This window comes from Panthera uncia (assembly GCF_023721935.1).
Source record: "Panthera uncia isolate 11264 chromosome B3 unlocalized genomic scaffold, Puncia_PCG_1.0 HiC_scaffold_1, whole genome shotgun sequence".
Taxonomy (NCBI): Eukaryota; Metazoa; Chordata; class Mammalia; order Carnivora; family Felidae; genus Panthera; species Panthera uncia.
Window position 1 is genome coordinate 9054358 of NW_026057582.1, and position 16427 is coordinate 9070784.

The following is a 16427-nucleotide window of genomic DNA, read 5'->3' on the forward strand; positions in this document are numbered from 1 at the left end:
GAGGGATTTTGTGCTTGAAATTGCACCATAAGATAGTGCCTGCATCACCTGCATCGGAGCCAAAGACAAGTTGGAAAAAATAGTTTTTCGCTACCATGGTACATCGTTGGGGCAAATTACTAGGCCTGGCCATGGTGTCTTCAGAGCCTGTTCTATTGGATGGCGACAGGAGTTTATTTCAAGGTCTGTAATATGTTTAACGGATTCAATGCTACCATTTCTTTCAATGTCACGGCAGAGCTTCCTGGACAAATGTCTGAACCTTTTTACTGAGGGCGCTAAGAGAATTATTGAAAAAAAGTGAAATGTTATTTTGTAGAACAAGGATTATTTTGTCTATTTAGTACATACATAGAGCCGTAGCTTTGTAAAAAGGGGTCTTTGTAAAAAGAAATAGTATGAATGTGCACTCTTATTTATTGATTATTGTAAATGAAGCTATAAATGACTATTTGCATAATTTATACCTGTGGGAAATTCACTGGAGTATTTGCTATTTGACCGTTTTCTATTAAGGAACAGCATAGGCCCGGTGCTATGACGAATGGTCTCGGAAAATCACGTGTATTCTTAAGAAAATTTTTAAGTGTAAACTTCACGAACTGTCCGTCTCATTGATAACTCTTATTTCCATGTGTGTCTGTGTCTGTGCGAGTCAGAAATTGCACCATCGTTCCCGTGTCCCCACCAAGACTGCCGTGGCCAGGGTAAAAGTGAAGCCGGGGGGCTTTCAAGCTGTAGAGACTGTTGGGAAGGTGCCTTTTCTGACGATTAACTGGCCTCGAGCCTGTGCGCGTGAGGCTCCAAGAAGAAATAGTAGAAAAAGAACAGTGGTGAAGCAGCTGACTGCCCGCCCTGGGTTTGAACCCGGATCTGTCTCCCACCAGCCACGTGGCCTACCGTGAGGGATTCTAGGAGTCTGGGCGCCCCGGAAAACAGAGCCCCAGTAAAGCTTATATGCTCATGCACCATCGGGGGGATCAGTGCAATCCTAGGGAAGCAAAAGTGAGACAAGGAAGGAGAGAAGAAAGCAAACCAAAGGCAAGACGGCATATTCATGGCCCATCTGCTGGGGATCAGGCACCGCTCTGGCCGCTGAGAATCAACAGTAAATGGAACCAAAGCCCTTGTTGGTAAGCTCCTTGGAGCTTACGTTCTAAGTCGGGGGAGATAGACATGAACCCCCAAATAGGCAAGATATATAGCATGTCACATACGTATAGGTGAGTGCCAGCAGAAAGGCCGGGAAGGGGAATCAGGTTGGGAGCAGAGGGGAAGTGAGATATTAACAGTCAAGAAGGCCTCTTTGAGGGACAGACGTTTGACTAAAGACCCAACGGAGATGCAGGGACAAGTCCCTGGAATGTGTGGGAGAGGAGCTTTCCAAACAGAGGAAGCAGCAGGTGCGAAGGCACTGAGACGGGACCACGGCTGGTGTTTTTAAGGGACACGAAGGGTCCCGTGTGGCTAAAGCAGTGGTTGGGGGCGGGGCGGAGAGGTAGGAATTCACTGGACTAGGTCAGGGAGGGCTGGCCCTGTAGGATGTCATAAGGGCTTTGACTTTTCCTCTGAGAGAGCTGGGATCCACTGGGGGGTTGGAGCATGTGCTGACTCACCTGTCAGCAGGCTGGCTGTGGCTGTCCCGAGGAGGCTAGACTGGGGGACAAGGGCAGAGCTAGGAGGCCATTGCAGCTGTGTGGGGAGAGAGGACACCGCTAAAGACCAAGGTGGCGAGCAGTGACTGAATGTGGATGCATTTGGGATGCTGACCCTCGGGAGTTGCTAATGGGTTGGGCGCGGGGTGTGGGGGTCAAGAAAGGCTCCAGGTTTGGTGGGAACGATGCCAGTGCTGGGCGCCGGGCGAGGGGCGGGGATGTGGGAGGGGCGGGTCTGGAGTCTGAATTTGGGCAGGGGAAGCTGGGATGCCTGTTGGATGTCTCCTTCATCTCTCCTTGGCCAAGGGTCTTCCGCCCACGGTGCGGGGAATGCCGCGGGGTGACCGGTCACCTGTCCGTCCAGCCCCCGTGATCCCTTCGCTGCTCTGCTGCTGTACTATTCTGGGGCTTGGGAACCTCTGGCGCCTTCCGGGTGCCGGGTCCCCAGGGCACCATGCAGCCATCCCCGATGGCATCCTACGGGGCCCCCACCTCCGCCTCTGAGCCCCCCTGCCCCCCGCGGTGAGCATTCTCTCCTCTCACCTGGCTGTCTCTGCGTTTCTAATCTTCTGAACACTAACGCCAGGAAGCCCTCCGCAAACCTGCTCCCTGCTCGAACGGACACGAGGAGAAAACACGGGGTGAAAACGCATCAAACTATCCGGGGGTGGGGGACACGAGAGGAAGATCCGTCCTGCGTTTGGGTCGCCAAAGCCTGGAACCAGCTGCGCGCGATCTTGTTTCGCCTTGGAGGCCCCTTCTCGTTTCGGGCACGGTGACTATGCCGTGAAAAGGTCAGATGTGAGGATGTGCCATTTAGGACCAATGTCAGTCGCCTCTGGCAGAAAACCCACCAAAGCACTGGCTCCCAGCGTTCTTCTAGCTGCATCGTCCCTAGACTGTCATCCTTGTCCCCTGCTCCAAAGTGGTGTCCGTCCCCCCAAACGGCACGTGTGTTGGTGATAAGGACAGGCGTAAGGTCAATGAGTAGCTGGAGAAGAAAGCGGTGTCTGTGGCTGCCATTAGCTGCCCTTTCGTGAGCATTGTCCCAGGGCTACAGACACCCCTCACACCATCATAAAACTCACACCATCCCGGGAATTGGGCATCCTGCCCTTGAGAAGGCTGATGTTGGGTACAAGAGATTCGTTCACATGCTGCCTGGCAGAGTTAGAATAAGAACTTGGGGCGCCCCCACCCCCCACCCCGGGGGCCTGGGTGGCTCCGTCGGATGAGCATCCGACTTCGGCTCAGGTCATGATCTCTAGGCTTGTGAGTTCGGGCCCCGCGTCGGGCTCTGTGCTGACAGCTCGGAGCCTGGAGCCTGCTTCGGATCTGCGTCTCCCTCTCTCTCTGCCCCTCCCTCACTAATGCTCTGTCTTCTGTCTCTCAAAAATAAATAAACGTTAAAAAAAATTTTTTTTTAATCACTTAAAGAGACAGCCAGGGGAGGAAGGACACTCAGATCTCCCTCCGTCATCTTGAAAGCAGGAAATAAATCTCCCATACGAAAGATCCCCTCCCTGCACCAGGAGGTAAAGAGACATCGTTATCACCAGAGATGGAGAATTTAGAGCTTGGAAGGCTGTGTAGACAACCCTTGTTACTCTTTACTAATTTACTACCCCAGCCCAAGTGCTGTTTGGAATTCCTTACCGACTGAACTTGCCAAAGTTAAGTTTACTTTGTCCTGTCAATTCCTCACAGATGTCTTGTCTTTGCCTCAAAAGCATATGGGGCGCCTGGGTGGCTCAGTCGGTTACGCGTCCCACTTTGGCTCAGGTCATGATCTCGCAGTTTATGAGTTCGAGCCCCATGTGGGGCTCTGTGCCAACAGCTCGCAGCCTGGAGCCTGCTTCAGATTCTGTGTCTCCCTCGCTACCCCTTGCCCACTCACTCTCTCTCTCTCTCTCTCTCTCTCAAATAAATAAACATTTAAAAATAAATAAATAGTATAAAAACTGCCCACCTTGGTCATTTCTTTAGGTCTCGATTCCACTATCAGGCCTCTGTGTACAAGTCATTACACTTAGATGGTTTCTTTCCTCCTTTTAATACGTTTCACGTAAGAATCCTGAAGGGTAGCGGGAAATTTCCCCTCCCCTACAGGATCATAGGAGCTTTCTCCCAAATGGCCTTGACCAGTTGAGCTTCGAACCTCCTTCACTGACCACAGCCCTGGCAAGTACGCCTGTCTCCCGCTAGAAGAATCCTCTGGCCACAACAAGACATGGTCTAGGGCTTGTGGCTGCCAAGGACACAGGACGTCCTGCCCAGTCGTCATTGTGTGGACACAGATAAGTACCTGGCTTTAGTACACCTGCATCGTCAAAACACCAGACGGGACTGAGCCAAATCATCGTTCTCCCCTTCTTTCAAACACTCAAGCCCTAGATACCAACTGATGGGGGGGGGGGCGGTGAATCTCTAAACGTCCTCCCACGTACAGCATGTGACACGGTGGCCAGCACTGCACTCCGGGGACCAACGCGACCTCCAACCAGAGGGAGACACCCCACCGCGTAGGTGCTACGGCAAACGTTCAGCCTTTTTAAATCTATCAGAAAATAATAGCTTTTTCACTTTTACCCTCCGTTCCATAAGTGGGATAAAAGTCTAGGCTGCCCTTCCTCCCCGGCACATTTATCTCTCATATTTTAAGTTTTTTGAGTTTATTTATTTTTGAGACAGATGGAGAACGAGTCGGGGAAAGGGAGAGAGAGAGAGAGGGGGAGAGAGAGAATCCCAAGCAGAGGTCCGTGCTGTCAGAGCAGAGCCCAAAGTCACCAAACCAGGAGATCGTGACCTGAGCCAAACTCAGGAGTCCGACTCTTAACCGACTGAACCACCCAGGCACCCCTCTATCACTCTTGTTTTAAAGTCATTACTAAAAAAATAAATAAATAAAAATAAAGTCGTCGCTAAAAGCCAATTCACCCCTGGATCTGTGAGCCAGGTAGGTGGGGTCCCCACGTCAGAGAATACATACATTCGGCTGCATGCTCTGGAAAACTGGCCTTGCCACACAGGCTTTAATTTCTCGCACAGGCCATTGAAGTGGGTGGTCCTGAGGTGCGGTGGCTCCATGATGTCACCCATGTGTCGGGTTTCTTCTGTTCTGTCATCCTTAGTGTGTGACTTTCACCCTCATGGTCTCTTCCGGTCAAACGATGTTCTCTACAGCCCCAGCCTCGCATGTCTGTGTCAGGACAGTAGAAGGAAGCCCCAGGGGGAAAATAAAACAGTCCTGTTAGACGTCCGTGTATGTCCCATTGGCTGACACTGTGAGACACGACCAGCCCTGGGCAGCAAGGGAGGTTGGGAAACGTAGTAGCTGCCCGTAAGACAGAAGAACCTGTCTGTTGACGAAGAAGGAGAGAATGAGCACAGTGGAGGCAGCTGGTTGTGTCCGCTCCAGACTCCTCTTGCCCATTTTGGGGAGTGGGGTTACCTCATTCTTTTCCACTGGGACACCGAACCATAATGACCACTTATTAAATATCTGCCATGAACTAGGAAGTATGCCTGAGCCTCGATGTTCTCTTTCAATCTTTGCAATAATCCTGAAGGCAGATTATTATCAGCCCCATTTTATAGATGAAGAAATGGAGACTGAGAAATGTCATGGGGCACCGGGGTGGCTCAGTCGGCTAAGAGTCCGACTCTTGATTTCGGCTCAGGTCACGATCTCATGGTTCGTGAGTTCGAGCCTCGCATCAGGCTCGGCACTGACAGCACAGAGCCTGCTTGGGTTTCTCTCTCTCTCTCTCTCTCTCTCTCTCTCAATAAATAAATAAACTTAAAAAAAAGATTATTAAAAAAAAGAAAGAAATGTCAAGGGTCCCGTCCAAGGCATCACCCAGGCAACTGATGAGAAGATCCATGCTTCGACTCTGAGGTCTCCTTAAAGTCTAACTTTCCGCTATAGCCCAATATATATCTTGATCATTGCCTCAGAATAAGGGCTGGTGCTGAGAGATTGCCACACTGCAGATTATTCTTCTAAATTCAGCATCGTTCATTTCCCAGTTATTCCTCTGCTGCCTGTCCCATGGGGTAACTCACTGATATAAACAATCTGGTATCCAGTCTCAGATGGCCATCTGTGCTATTTTGGTCCCCGCAAATATTTTTGTAGCCAACCTCCTGTAAACACAAGTGCTTGAAAGTTCACCTCTGTTTCTCAGGGTCCAAGGGAGCCTGAGTCTTAAGGAAACTGATCGGTCAACACGCCTGGTTCCAAGCAAAAGAAATCAACTCTGGATGATGAAGCAGAAAGAAGTAAATGAAAGGGATGGGGAGTTAATAATGCTGGAGGGGTTTTGTTTATTGTTTGTGTAATCAAAGGCTCTGACTTTCTCTTGAACGTAAATAAGTAAATAAAAGGATATGGGCAATAAAAGAATTGTTGGCAGAGGCAGAGAACCAAATTTGGGGTAAAGCTTGGAGAACAGTCCCCGAGTCAGAAGAGAAATTCCCTGCACCTGTCCTGCCCCTTGGAGCCCTGGGGAGAGGTACCAGGGGTACCCCTCTGATGCCCTTTCACCACCAGGAGGCTCAACTTTGCCAACTTCCACTAATGCTGCCTCCCCCAAAGCCAGGTGCCCGCCACCACCCCATCTCATATTGGGAGGCAGGATTCCACAGGCAGGAAATTTCTCTACATGTAGAAGACTATTTAGAAGATGAGGGACAGGCATGGGGCACCTGGGTGGCTCAGTTGGGTAAGTGTCCGACTCTGACAAAGGACTTGTATCCAAAATATACAAAAAAACAAAAACTCCAAACTCTTAAAACTCGGTAGGAAAACAACCCAATTAAAAAAGTAAGAAAGCAATCTGAACAGACACCGAACCAACAAAAATCTACAGATGGCAAGAACGTGTTTAATAGGATGCTCAACATCATAGGTCATTAGGGAATTGCAAATTGAGTCAAGAAGGTACCGCCTCACATCTATTGGAATGGCCAACATCCAGAACACAGCCAACATCACATGCCAGTACGATACAGAGCAACAGAAACTCATTTGTCGCTGTCGGGAATGCAAAAAAGGTTATAGCCACTTTGGAAGACAGTCCAGCAGTCTCCCACAAAGCTAAACAGAGTGTTTCGAAAAACAAACACACAAACAAAAAACGACGACGGCGGCAAAAACAATCAACTGAGTGTATTTGGAGGTCTCGTTGGTTTTATTAAGCGACTCAAGAATCGGGTGGCAGCCCGGCCAGCAAGTAGAGAGATGCTCGGAGGAGTTACATAAATGGCAGATTTACACGGGAAGGGGGGTGACGCGAGAAGTCATCAGCAAAAGAAAAGAAAGGATTGTTTCAGCCAGAACGTCGTCTTTTGGGGGTGAGCGGAAGCGTTTGTATCACGCAGGCGACCCTCACTCGTGCTTGATCTGGAAATGGCAGGTGGACTCTTAAAAGATCACATTCTCGGACGAGGTTGAAACTGTAGTTAAATCTTCGTTTGCTGTCGTCGGGGGCAAAGGACTCCAAACTGGGCTTGTGTTTTTCTTTTTTAACAACTGTCTTCCCATCTGATCTGGCAGTCACGCCCCTTGGTATTTAACCACATGAGTTGAGACTTGGGTGCCCACAGAAACCCATACGCAGATGTTGATAGCTGCTTTGGTCATAATTGCCAAAACTTGCAAGCAACTAAGATGTCCTTCAACAGGTGAACGGATAAACAAACTGTGACGCATGTAGACAATGAGCCGTTATTCAACAACACAAAGAAATGAGCTATCAAGTCATGAAAATACACGGAGGGACCTTAAATGCAAATTGCTAAGTGAAGGAAGCCACTGTTAAAAGGCTATATACACCTTGCGATTCCAACCACAATGCATGACATTCTGAAAAACACCAAACTATGGAGACGGTAAAAAGATCAGTTGACTGCCTAGGGTCACAGGGGAGAGTGGGAGGGATGAATTGTCAGAGCAGGGGATTTTTAGGCAGTGAAACTATTCTGTATGATACAGTCATCATGGGTACCTGTCAATATGCACTTGTCAAAACCCACAGAACTACCCAACACAAAGAGTGAGCCCTTACATAAAGTATGGATTAAGCTGGAAAGGTTGCGGCTTGGGAGCGCACAGTCAGGAAAAAATTCTTGAGACGTTGCCGGTCCAAAAAGATGGTTTTATGAAAGGACCGGGACGGGACGGGGCCCGTGAGCAGAGAGACATGCGTTGGGGTTGTGAGGGGTGACTGATTATATACTTTCAAGTTGGGAGGGGATTAGGGGTAGACTAAGTCTCTAAGGAATTTGGAAGCAGGGGTTCCAGGACCCCGGGGGGGCTAGCTGTTATTAGGAAAATGTCATTCGTTACCGTCTAAGACCTCAGTCATGAGACCCTTCAGATGTATGTCAGTGGGCCGTATGCTTGGAGTATGATTGCTAACGTGTCTTAGGGGGTAGAGATAAAGGAAGTTTCCAAAGGGACAGTCATATGTTAAAGGACACTTCCAGGAGGTCAGGATAATGTTAAGCCAAGATTGCCCCTTGCCCTTAGCCAAGTATTAACATCGAGGCAGCTGAGTTCCTAGAGGAAGGTCACTCTGCCTGTCTCATGAACTTGTCAATGGGCTGTAGGTAGTAAGGAGATTGAATTTTTTCCTTTCGCCTTTGTTGCCCGCATCGTGGACCCTGGGTGATGATGAGGTGTCCATGTAGGTTCATCGATTGTAACAAACGTACCACAGTAATGCAAGATGTTAAATAGGGAGACTGCAGAATCGGGAAGTAGGGTGCTTCCTGCTCCATTTTTCCTTAACCCTAAAACTGCTCAACAAAAGGACGTCTATTAAATGTTTTTAAAGTTTCATGAAAAAAAAAAAAAAAAGAGGTAAGCGACAGCCATGATTATCATAGGAAGTTACTACCGAATAATTACCCAGAGGGGTTACAAGGTACTCTTTTTGCCCAGGGAGAGGATCTGAATAGTCCAGTCACAGAAGACAAAGGACACATCTTACATGAACCCATGGGTGCAAATGGTAACTAAAGAAACGTAAGCTGCAAGTACCCCTTTCCCCGTTTTATTTTTTTTTATTTTTATTTAAAAAAAAATTTTTTTTTTGACATTTATTTTTGAGACAGAGAGAGAGAGACAGAGCATGAACGGGGGAGGTTCAGAGAGAGAGGGAGACACAGAATCTGAAACCGGCTCCAGGCTCTGAGCGGTCAGCACAGAGCCCGACGCGGGGCTCGAACTCACGGACCGTGAGATCGTGACCTGAGCCGAAGTCGGACGCTTAACCGACTGAGCCACCCCGGCGCCCCTCCCCGTTTTAAATGAACATGTACATTGCGGTGCTGTTTTACACATGCGAAAATGGTGTATAATTTCAGATGCCACCTGCTGTTCACGGGAGCTGTGAGGCGTTGTGTTAGGATAATTCCCGACTGGTGGGAGTCTACCCGGGTAAACACTTCCCTTGCTGGTGTGGGGAGCAAGATGCTCCTGCCTTTTGACCAGAAAAGTCTAGAAATTTATTCTAAGGAAGGTTTCCTGAGAACCGAATTCTACAGAAGTTAAAAACCAATTGTGGAATATTATTGTTCAGGAAGAATGCCCTGGTGTCTCCAATACATTGATGACATCTTAAAAAGTGGGAGATGTTACAGGATAAAGGAGGCTCCGAAAAGATAACAACCAAATGCAACAGATGAACTTCGTCTGGACTCTGATTTGAATGAACCATAAAAAGTTTTTTTTGGGGGGGGGGGGGGGGGGGTGCCTGGGTGGCTCAGTCGGTGAAGCGTCCGGCTTCGGCTCATGATCTCATGGTCTGTGAGTTTGAGACCCGTGTCGGGCTCTGTGCTGACAGCTCAGAGCCCGGAGCCTGCTTCGGATTCTGTGTCTCCCTGTCTCTGCCCCTCCCCTGTTCACGCTCTGTCTCTCTCTGTCTGTCAAAAATAAATAAATGTTAAAAAAAAAAAGTGTTTTTTTTGGCATATGGGGAAATTTTAATAGGGACCGGAAATGAGGTGATATTGACAAATTATTGTTAATTTTGTTATGCAAAAAGTGGCAGATGATTATGTTTTAAAAAGTCATATTAGAGAGGCAATTTGAAGTATTTATAGATAAATTGTCATGCTAAAAATAATCCAAATTTATGCTATGTATATTTTACCACAATTTTTTGACATCCATAAAAAAATATGTAGTGGTGAGGAAGAAGGGTGTGGGAAATGAAATAAGATTGGTAAATGTTGACGGTGCCTGAAGATTTATTATGAGCACGTTGCAATTTATTATACATGTTTTATGTGCTTAAAATTTTCCACAATAAAATGCTTTAAACCATCCCCTTACTACAAACCAACCTTACTACTTTTTCTAGACGTTAAGCTGGGCACCCAGCTGCCTGGTAAAGACTCCATTTCCCAGCCTTCCTTGTGGCTAGGTGTGGCCATGTGACACGTTCTGACCAATAAGAGTTAAGAGGAAGTGACCCCTGACAAGTACTACTGATGGTTCTTGCCCTTAAAATAACTCCCTGTATGTGGGTTTCCCTGGTCTTTGCCATTTCCCCACACGCATCCTAGGGGACAGGGTCAGAAATATTGGGAAAGGAACGAAGGAATCCCAACCTTTTTTTTGCCCCCTAATCTAAGAAATTCATTCTTTATTACATAAAGATAAGACTGAAACATACTCTGTCTCCCTGGATCTCTTTCAGGACCAATTTCTATGACTACATCAAGCGGGCCTTCACTCGAAAGTCACTCTTGGAACACCCCATGCATGCTCTCTCTGGCTTAGTTTAGGTGCAGTGAATCAGAAGGGAACTCATGAACTTCACAGCCATGAGCTGGGACCTTGTCGTGTCAGCTTGTTTAGGAATTTTCTTAGCCGTTTGCTCAGTTAATACAGATGATGAAAAATTTGTACGCCCCGTCTATTATGTTTCAAGCACCAGGCCAGGTCTGAAGAAAACAGATTAACAAGGTACTATTTCTCCCTCTTTTAAAGATCGTGTCGTCTGGTGATTTAATTTATACAAGACTGTAGACAGAATTATGTGCGTTGTGGTTGGAAAACAGATCTTTCCAAGACCACGCACAGTGCTATTATTTCTGATTAGATATAAAATCCTGACTCTAAACAAATCTCTGCTGGCTTCGATCTAGCAATAAAAGAATAGAGCTGCTATTCAGAGGTTTTTGTTTTTTTTTTAACTGCAAAAACATTATAACAACAAAAAATATTTTAAAAGAGACAATTCCACTAGTAATCAATACATATACCATTTGAATTTTTCCATTTACTGCAGTCCTTGTTTATATTTATGTACAATTTTTATAAAGCTTAACAAGAGCATATATATAAGATTATACTCTGGGGGCGCCTGGGTGGCTCAGTCGGTTAAGTGTCAATTTCGGTTCGGGTCATGATCTCGCGGTCCGTGGGTTCGAGCCCCGCGTCGGTCTCTGTGCTGAGAGGCCTCTTTGCTCTCTCTCTCTCTCTCAAAAATAAATAAACATTTAAAAAAAAGAGATTATATTCTGAAACATTTGGTCCCACCCTCCCTTCACTCACACATTTTTCATATGGACTGCCTACATATTTTAACGGTTGCAGAATATTCTATCATTCTAATGGCATATTTTACTTAGTTACTATCTAAAGGTTTGTTTTTAGGTTGTTTTGAATATTTCACCATCATAAAAAAAATGCTATAATACACAACGTCATGAATTTAACTTTTTCCTTTCGGAGTATTTCTTAGCAAAAGTTCCCAGGAGTATAAACGCTAATTCAAGGGGTAATTATTTTTGTGTTCCCTGCCAAGCTGATTTCCGGAAGAATTGAGCCAATTATGATTACTAAGAATACAGCAGTTTGAACAGAACATCACCACATTTGAGCATTTTCACGTACATTTTGGTTAACTTAGAAAATATATTTTAGAAATTTATTTATAAAAGAATACCTTTTCTTGAGTTTTTAAGATTACAAGTGGGGTTGGCCTCTTTATTTGAAATTGACTGCCCTTATATGAAATATGAATGTCCTTGCACAGGATATCTATCGGGGCCTTCAAGATGTCATTGTATCCCTGGCTTTTATTTTTCAGGCTTAACTTTTTGGGGAACAGTTTTAGGTTCACAGCAAAATTGAAAGGAAAGTACAGAGATTTCCCATACGCCCCCTCCCCCCTCCCACAGTTAGCCTCCCCCATTATCAATGTCCCCCACCAGAGGGGGACATTTGTTACAACTGCTGTCCCCACAGTGACACATCATAATCACCCAAAGTTCACAGTTCACGTTGGGGTGTATCTCTGGCTTTGGATAATATCGATTACTTGTACCAATTGCTTTCAATCACAGTACAATTTTTTGGGAACCTCGTTAATAACATTTTCTGACAATATCTTGCTAACAAGGATGTCCGGGGCAGGTGGGTCCCATGGCGTTTTAATATATTTAAGCAAAGAGTTTCAACTGATTAATAGATGCCAAAATGTTAATAATTTCACATGATACATGAAATACGGAATAGACCACAGGGAAATACATAGCTCCATCTACTGTAAATACTTTGAATTGGATATCTCTGGGTTTGTACTTTATGCACCTTCGTTTGTTTTCATCATGAATTTAATTAAGAGTTTTGTAAGTGATGTCGGGCTCATAGCATTTTGCTAGACTCTTAAGGGACATAACTATAATTAACATGAGTATCCTGCCCTCGGATCTGCTCGCTGAACAGTTTTAAGGCAGCCCCTAGCCCAGGCTTGAGAGCCGGTGACCTGCTGACCCTGTACTGCCTTGGAAGGACTGAGGTTTTAGGGTCTAAGAGGAGTTTACTCTGCTCTACCTAAAGCTCCAATCACTGAAAGGGGGTGAGGTTAAATGACGAGAGGGCAAAGGACTTCTGGAAAGGGTTGGAGAGGTGAGTAGGGAAGTGGGGGGAGAGGGGCCAGGGCAAGGAGGTTGCCAATGGTGTTCTCACTCCCAGGTGACCAGCATTTCAAGACAATGAAAGGACGCGGTCAGAGGTGACGGTTCTGTGACGGACCAGGTCATCCGTTCGTAGCAGGAATGCGTTGCACAGGCCAGACGGCATGTTTTGGACTGGAAGAAACTGCAAGCGACCGCTGTCCAGTCGATGAAAAAGGTTCTCAAGTAAAAACCATACCCTGTGGTAAGTGCTGAAATAAAAGCCCGTGTGTGCTATGTGCCTCGAAAGTAGAGAGAAGGAAGACACTCACTTTGCTGCAGGGAGGTCAGGGGCGGGAGCAGCGGGGCATCAGGTCTCAGACGGGTGACCTCACAAAGGAGGAGACTGGTGAGATAAACCCTGAACGGTAGGATATCTGAGGGCACAGAAAGACAGGAAGGGTATTTCGGGCAAGGGGAACAGCATGAACAGCTGCACAGAGGCGTGAAATGTCATCATGTGTTTGGGAAACAGGGAGCCTGACGCAGCTGCAGCTTCGTAAGGTGGCAGGGCGAGAAGTCACATAAGCAGCTTCTGCAGGACCTCGAACTTCAGGGTGGGAGGTCTGCAGACACTGGGGAGCACTGAGAGCCCTGAAGCAGGGCAGAGACGAGAGAACAATCGTCTGGAAGCGAAGCAGAGGGTGGACTGTAGTGAGTGAAGAGCTGGAGAGGCTGGGTAGGAAGCTATTGCAATGAGTTCAGAGGAGAAATGGAAGAGATCAGAAGCAGGGCAGTGGCAGTATGAAGGGGAGGGAACAGAATCACAAGGGGAAGTTCAAATTCACCTGTGGGACGGACAGTACTGGGCCACTAACTGGACTTGGGTGGCATTTCTAAGCAAGACGGGACATTGAGAGAAGGAGTGATCAGGCATTTCATTAATATGCAGCCGTCGACGCACTAAATGGCACACAAAAAGCATTCCATACCTATTATCTATTATTATTACTATTACGCATCTTAACAACTGAGTCATCATTTGCTGGCTTTTTTTTCAGATACTCATTTTCATGGATAATTTTTAGAAAACTTACATAATTGAATTTCTTTGGATCAAGCAAAACATCAGAAATTCCTAGAAAGACCTTTATTGCATTTAAGATCCTTTTTTTTTAATGTTTATTTATTTTTGAGACCTTGTGAGAGACAGAGTGCAAGCAGCGGAGGGAGACACAGAATCCGAAGCGGGCTCCAGGCTCCGAGCTGTCAGCCCAGAGCTGGACGCGGGGCTCAAACTCACGAACCGTGAGATCATGACCTGAGCCGAAGTAGGACGCTTAACCGACTGAGCCATTCAGGTGCCCCGCATTTAAGATCTTGAACCCTTAAGTCAGAACCTTGGTAACTTAGTCTATTCAATAGTGCCCATAAAGCAGGTGCAAAGCATTAAGGTATTACCACGCCTAGTTTTTACCTCTGTCTCCTGCCTTTGCACTGGGCTGGGAGCTTCCGCAAATCAGACACCGACTTCTTTGCCATCATGTCCCCAGTCTTTAGGGGACTCTGAGAACAAGGTCACGGCCAGTGTTCCAAAACCCTTTGTTGAAGAACGAAGCAATAAATAAATGAATGGATGGATGAGGCAACAAAAGAATGAAATCCTTCTTTTGGACTAAATATAATGTGCATCATACTTGGAAATTGCCCAAATGACCCAGGCAAGGGATGAGTAGAATGAGCGCCTGACAGACTCACTGAGACACGCTGGAATCCACAGCGAATAGGAGCCAATTAGCTTCCCGTCCAGAGGCAGCCGAAGTCCCGCTACCCACATCCTCCCTCTCCCTAGTAGTTTCCTCGCTAAATCGATGTGTCAAAGAGGTTTTAGCCCAAACAATTTGGATTCGGTTTCTAATACTGCTCAGATTTTCTGCACACTTCACGGACTTTTTGTATAAGGATACTGATTCAGGTACAAAACCCCAAATACCAGTGATGTAAACAAAGTCATGTTCCTCACCTAAGAGTTTAGGCTGTTGGGGCACCTGGGTGGCTCAGTCAGTAAGCGTAGGACTCTTGATCTCAGCTCAGGTCTCACAGTGTGTGGGTTCGAGCCCTGCATCAATCGTGCTCTGTGCTGACAGTGCGGAGCTTGCTTGGGATTCTCTCTCTCTCTCTCTCTCTCTCTCTCTCTCTCCCCCCCCCCCCCCGCCTTCTCCCTCTCTCTTAAAACAAATAAATAAACTTAAAAAAAAAGAGTTGAGTCTCTGATGGTGGCTCTAAGATGTTGGGATTCCAGTTTCTTTCTATCTTGTAGCTCCTACCTCCTCAATATGCAGCTTCTGTTACCTCATCTGACAAGACAGATCCAGCGCCCCACCAATGTGTCCTTATTCCAGCCCCAGGAAGGAAAGAAAAGAAGGGAGGAAGACATTTTAACTTTAATGGAATGACACAGAAGTTGCCTGCATTACTTCGGTTCACGTCTTGTTAGCCAAAGTTGGCCACACGGTCACACTAGCTCCAAGGGATGCTGGGAAATTAAGCATTCAGCTGGCTCACCGTGCACCTGCCAGAAACTCCCATTGCTTACAGAACGAGGTCCTTAACCTTTCTTAGGCCGTGGATCCCCTTGGCAATGTGTTGAAACTGCTTCTCAGAATTCTCGAAGCTTTTAAGAAAATAAAAACTTCAAAAATATTTACATTACAGGTGATTGTGAAATATTTACACCTGTGCTTCTTACCGCATTAACAACAAATATGGCAGCCGGTCTAATAAGTGTCGTAACTACCGTGGCTGCTGCCTCCATTACATTCGTCATTGAAGGAAATAGTAAACTTCAGTTAGAGGTTAGTCAAAACAGAGGTGTATTTTTTTTCCTTATCCTGGTTCATGAACACCCTGAATTCTATTCAAAGGCTTCTGGGGGTCTGCGAACCTACATCATGGGCCCCCCACTAATAGCATAAGATGAAGGGAGACTCATTTCCATCCATGCCCGGGCTCTGTGGTCAATGCTCTCTGCGGGAGTCAGAGTTCGGTGAGGAGACAGCAACCACAGGGACATTTGAAAGGGGAAAGTTTAATATAATTATTAACTATAACAATGATTGGCGTCACAAGGAATTGACTGGTAGGAAGTAGAGGGAATTCTAAAGAATGTCGAAATTGCAGATGTAAAGAGGGCTCGGGACTGACATCCAGGAATTGTTAGAGGGCATGGCATGGCTTATTGGATGGCAGAGCAGTTGCTGTGGAACCTTCCGGAAATCCATCCATGCTGCGGAAAGCCATTCGTGGAGAGGGATCTCGCTGCAGACACTATGAAACAACCTGTGGCGGTTGCTGGGTGCTAGGTGCTGGGTGCTGGGTGCTGCTGACTGTATACTGCAGAAGTCAGGCTCTGGGGAAGCTACATTGCAGGACTGGGCACTGGGGAAGCCGTTGGCACGGTGGGAGCCAGGTGCTGGGGGATCTGCCTGCACTGCTGTAATTGGTGATGCTCTAAACCTGACGGCTGGTCAATCGCTGTTGTTTGACCACCAATTTGCAATTTCCCTCTTTACTCCAGCCTCGTCTTCCCAATCGATGGTCCTGGGCTTCTGCCCAAGTTCTTGGTTATCTCCTAGTTCTCTCCAAGCAAAGCTTCAAGAATGGACTTGAATCTCGCCGACTGGTCTAGAACTTGGATACTTTGCTCAGCTTTTTCTAGTTCGTTCCTTGGAACCACAAATTATTATCCAAGTATCTTCGCTTACCGGGTGGAATCTTATCACACACTGGAAACTTATGTGAAGTCCCGATGGGTTCTGAGAACCACTTTGTTACGGCGCCCTACCCAACAGACTGAGT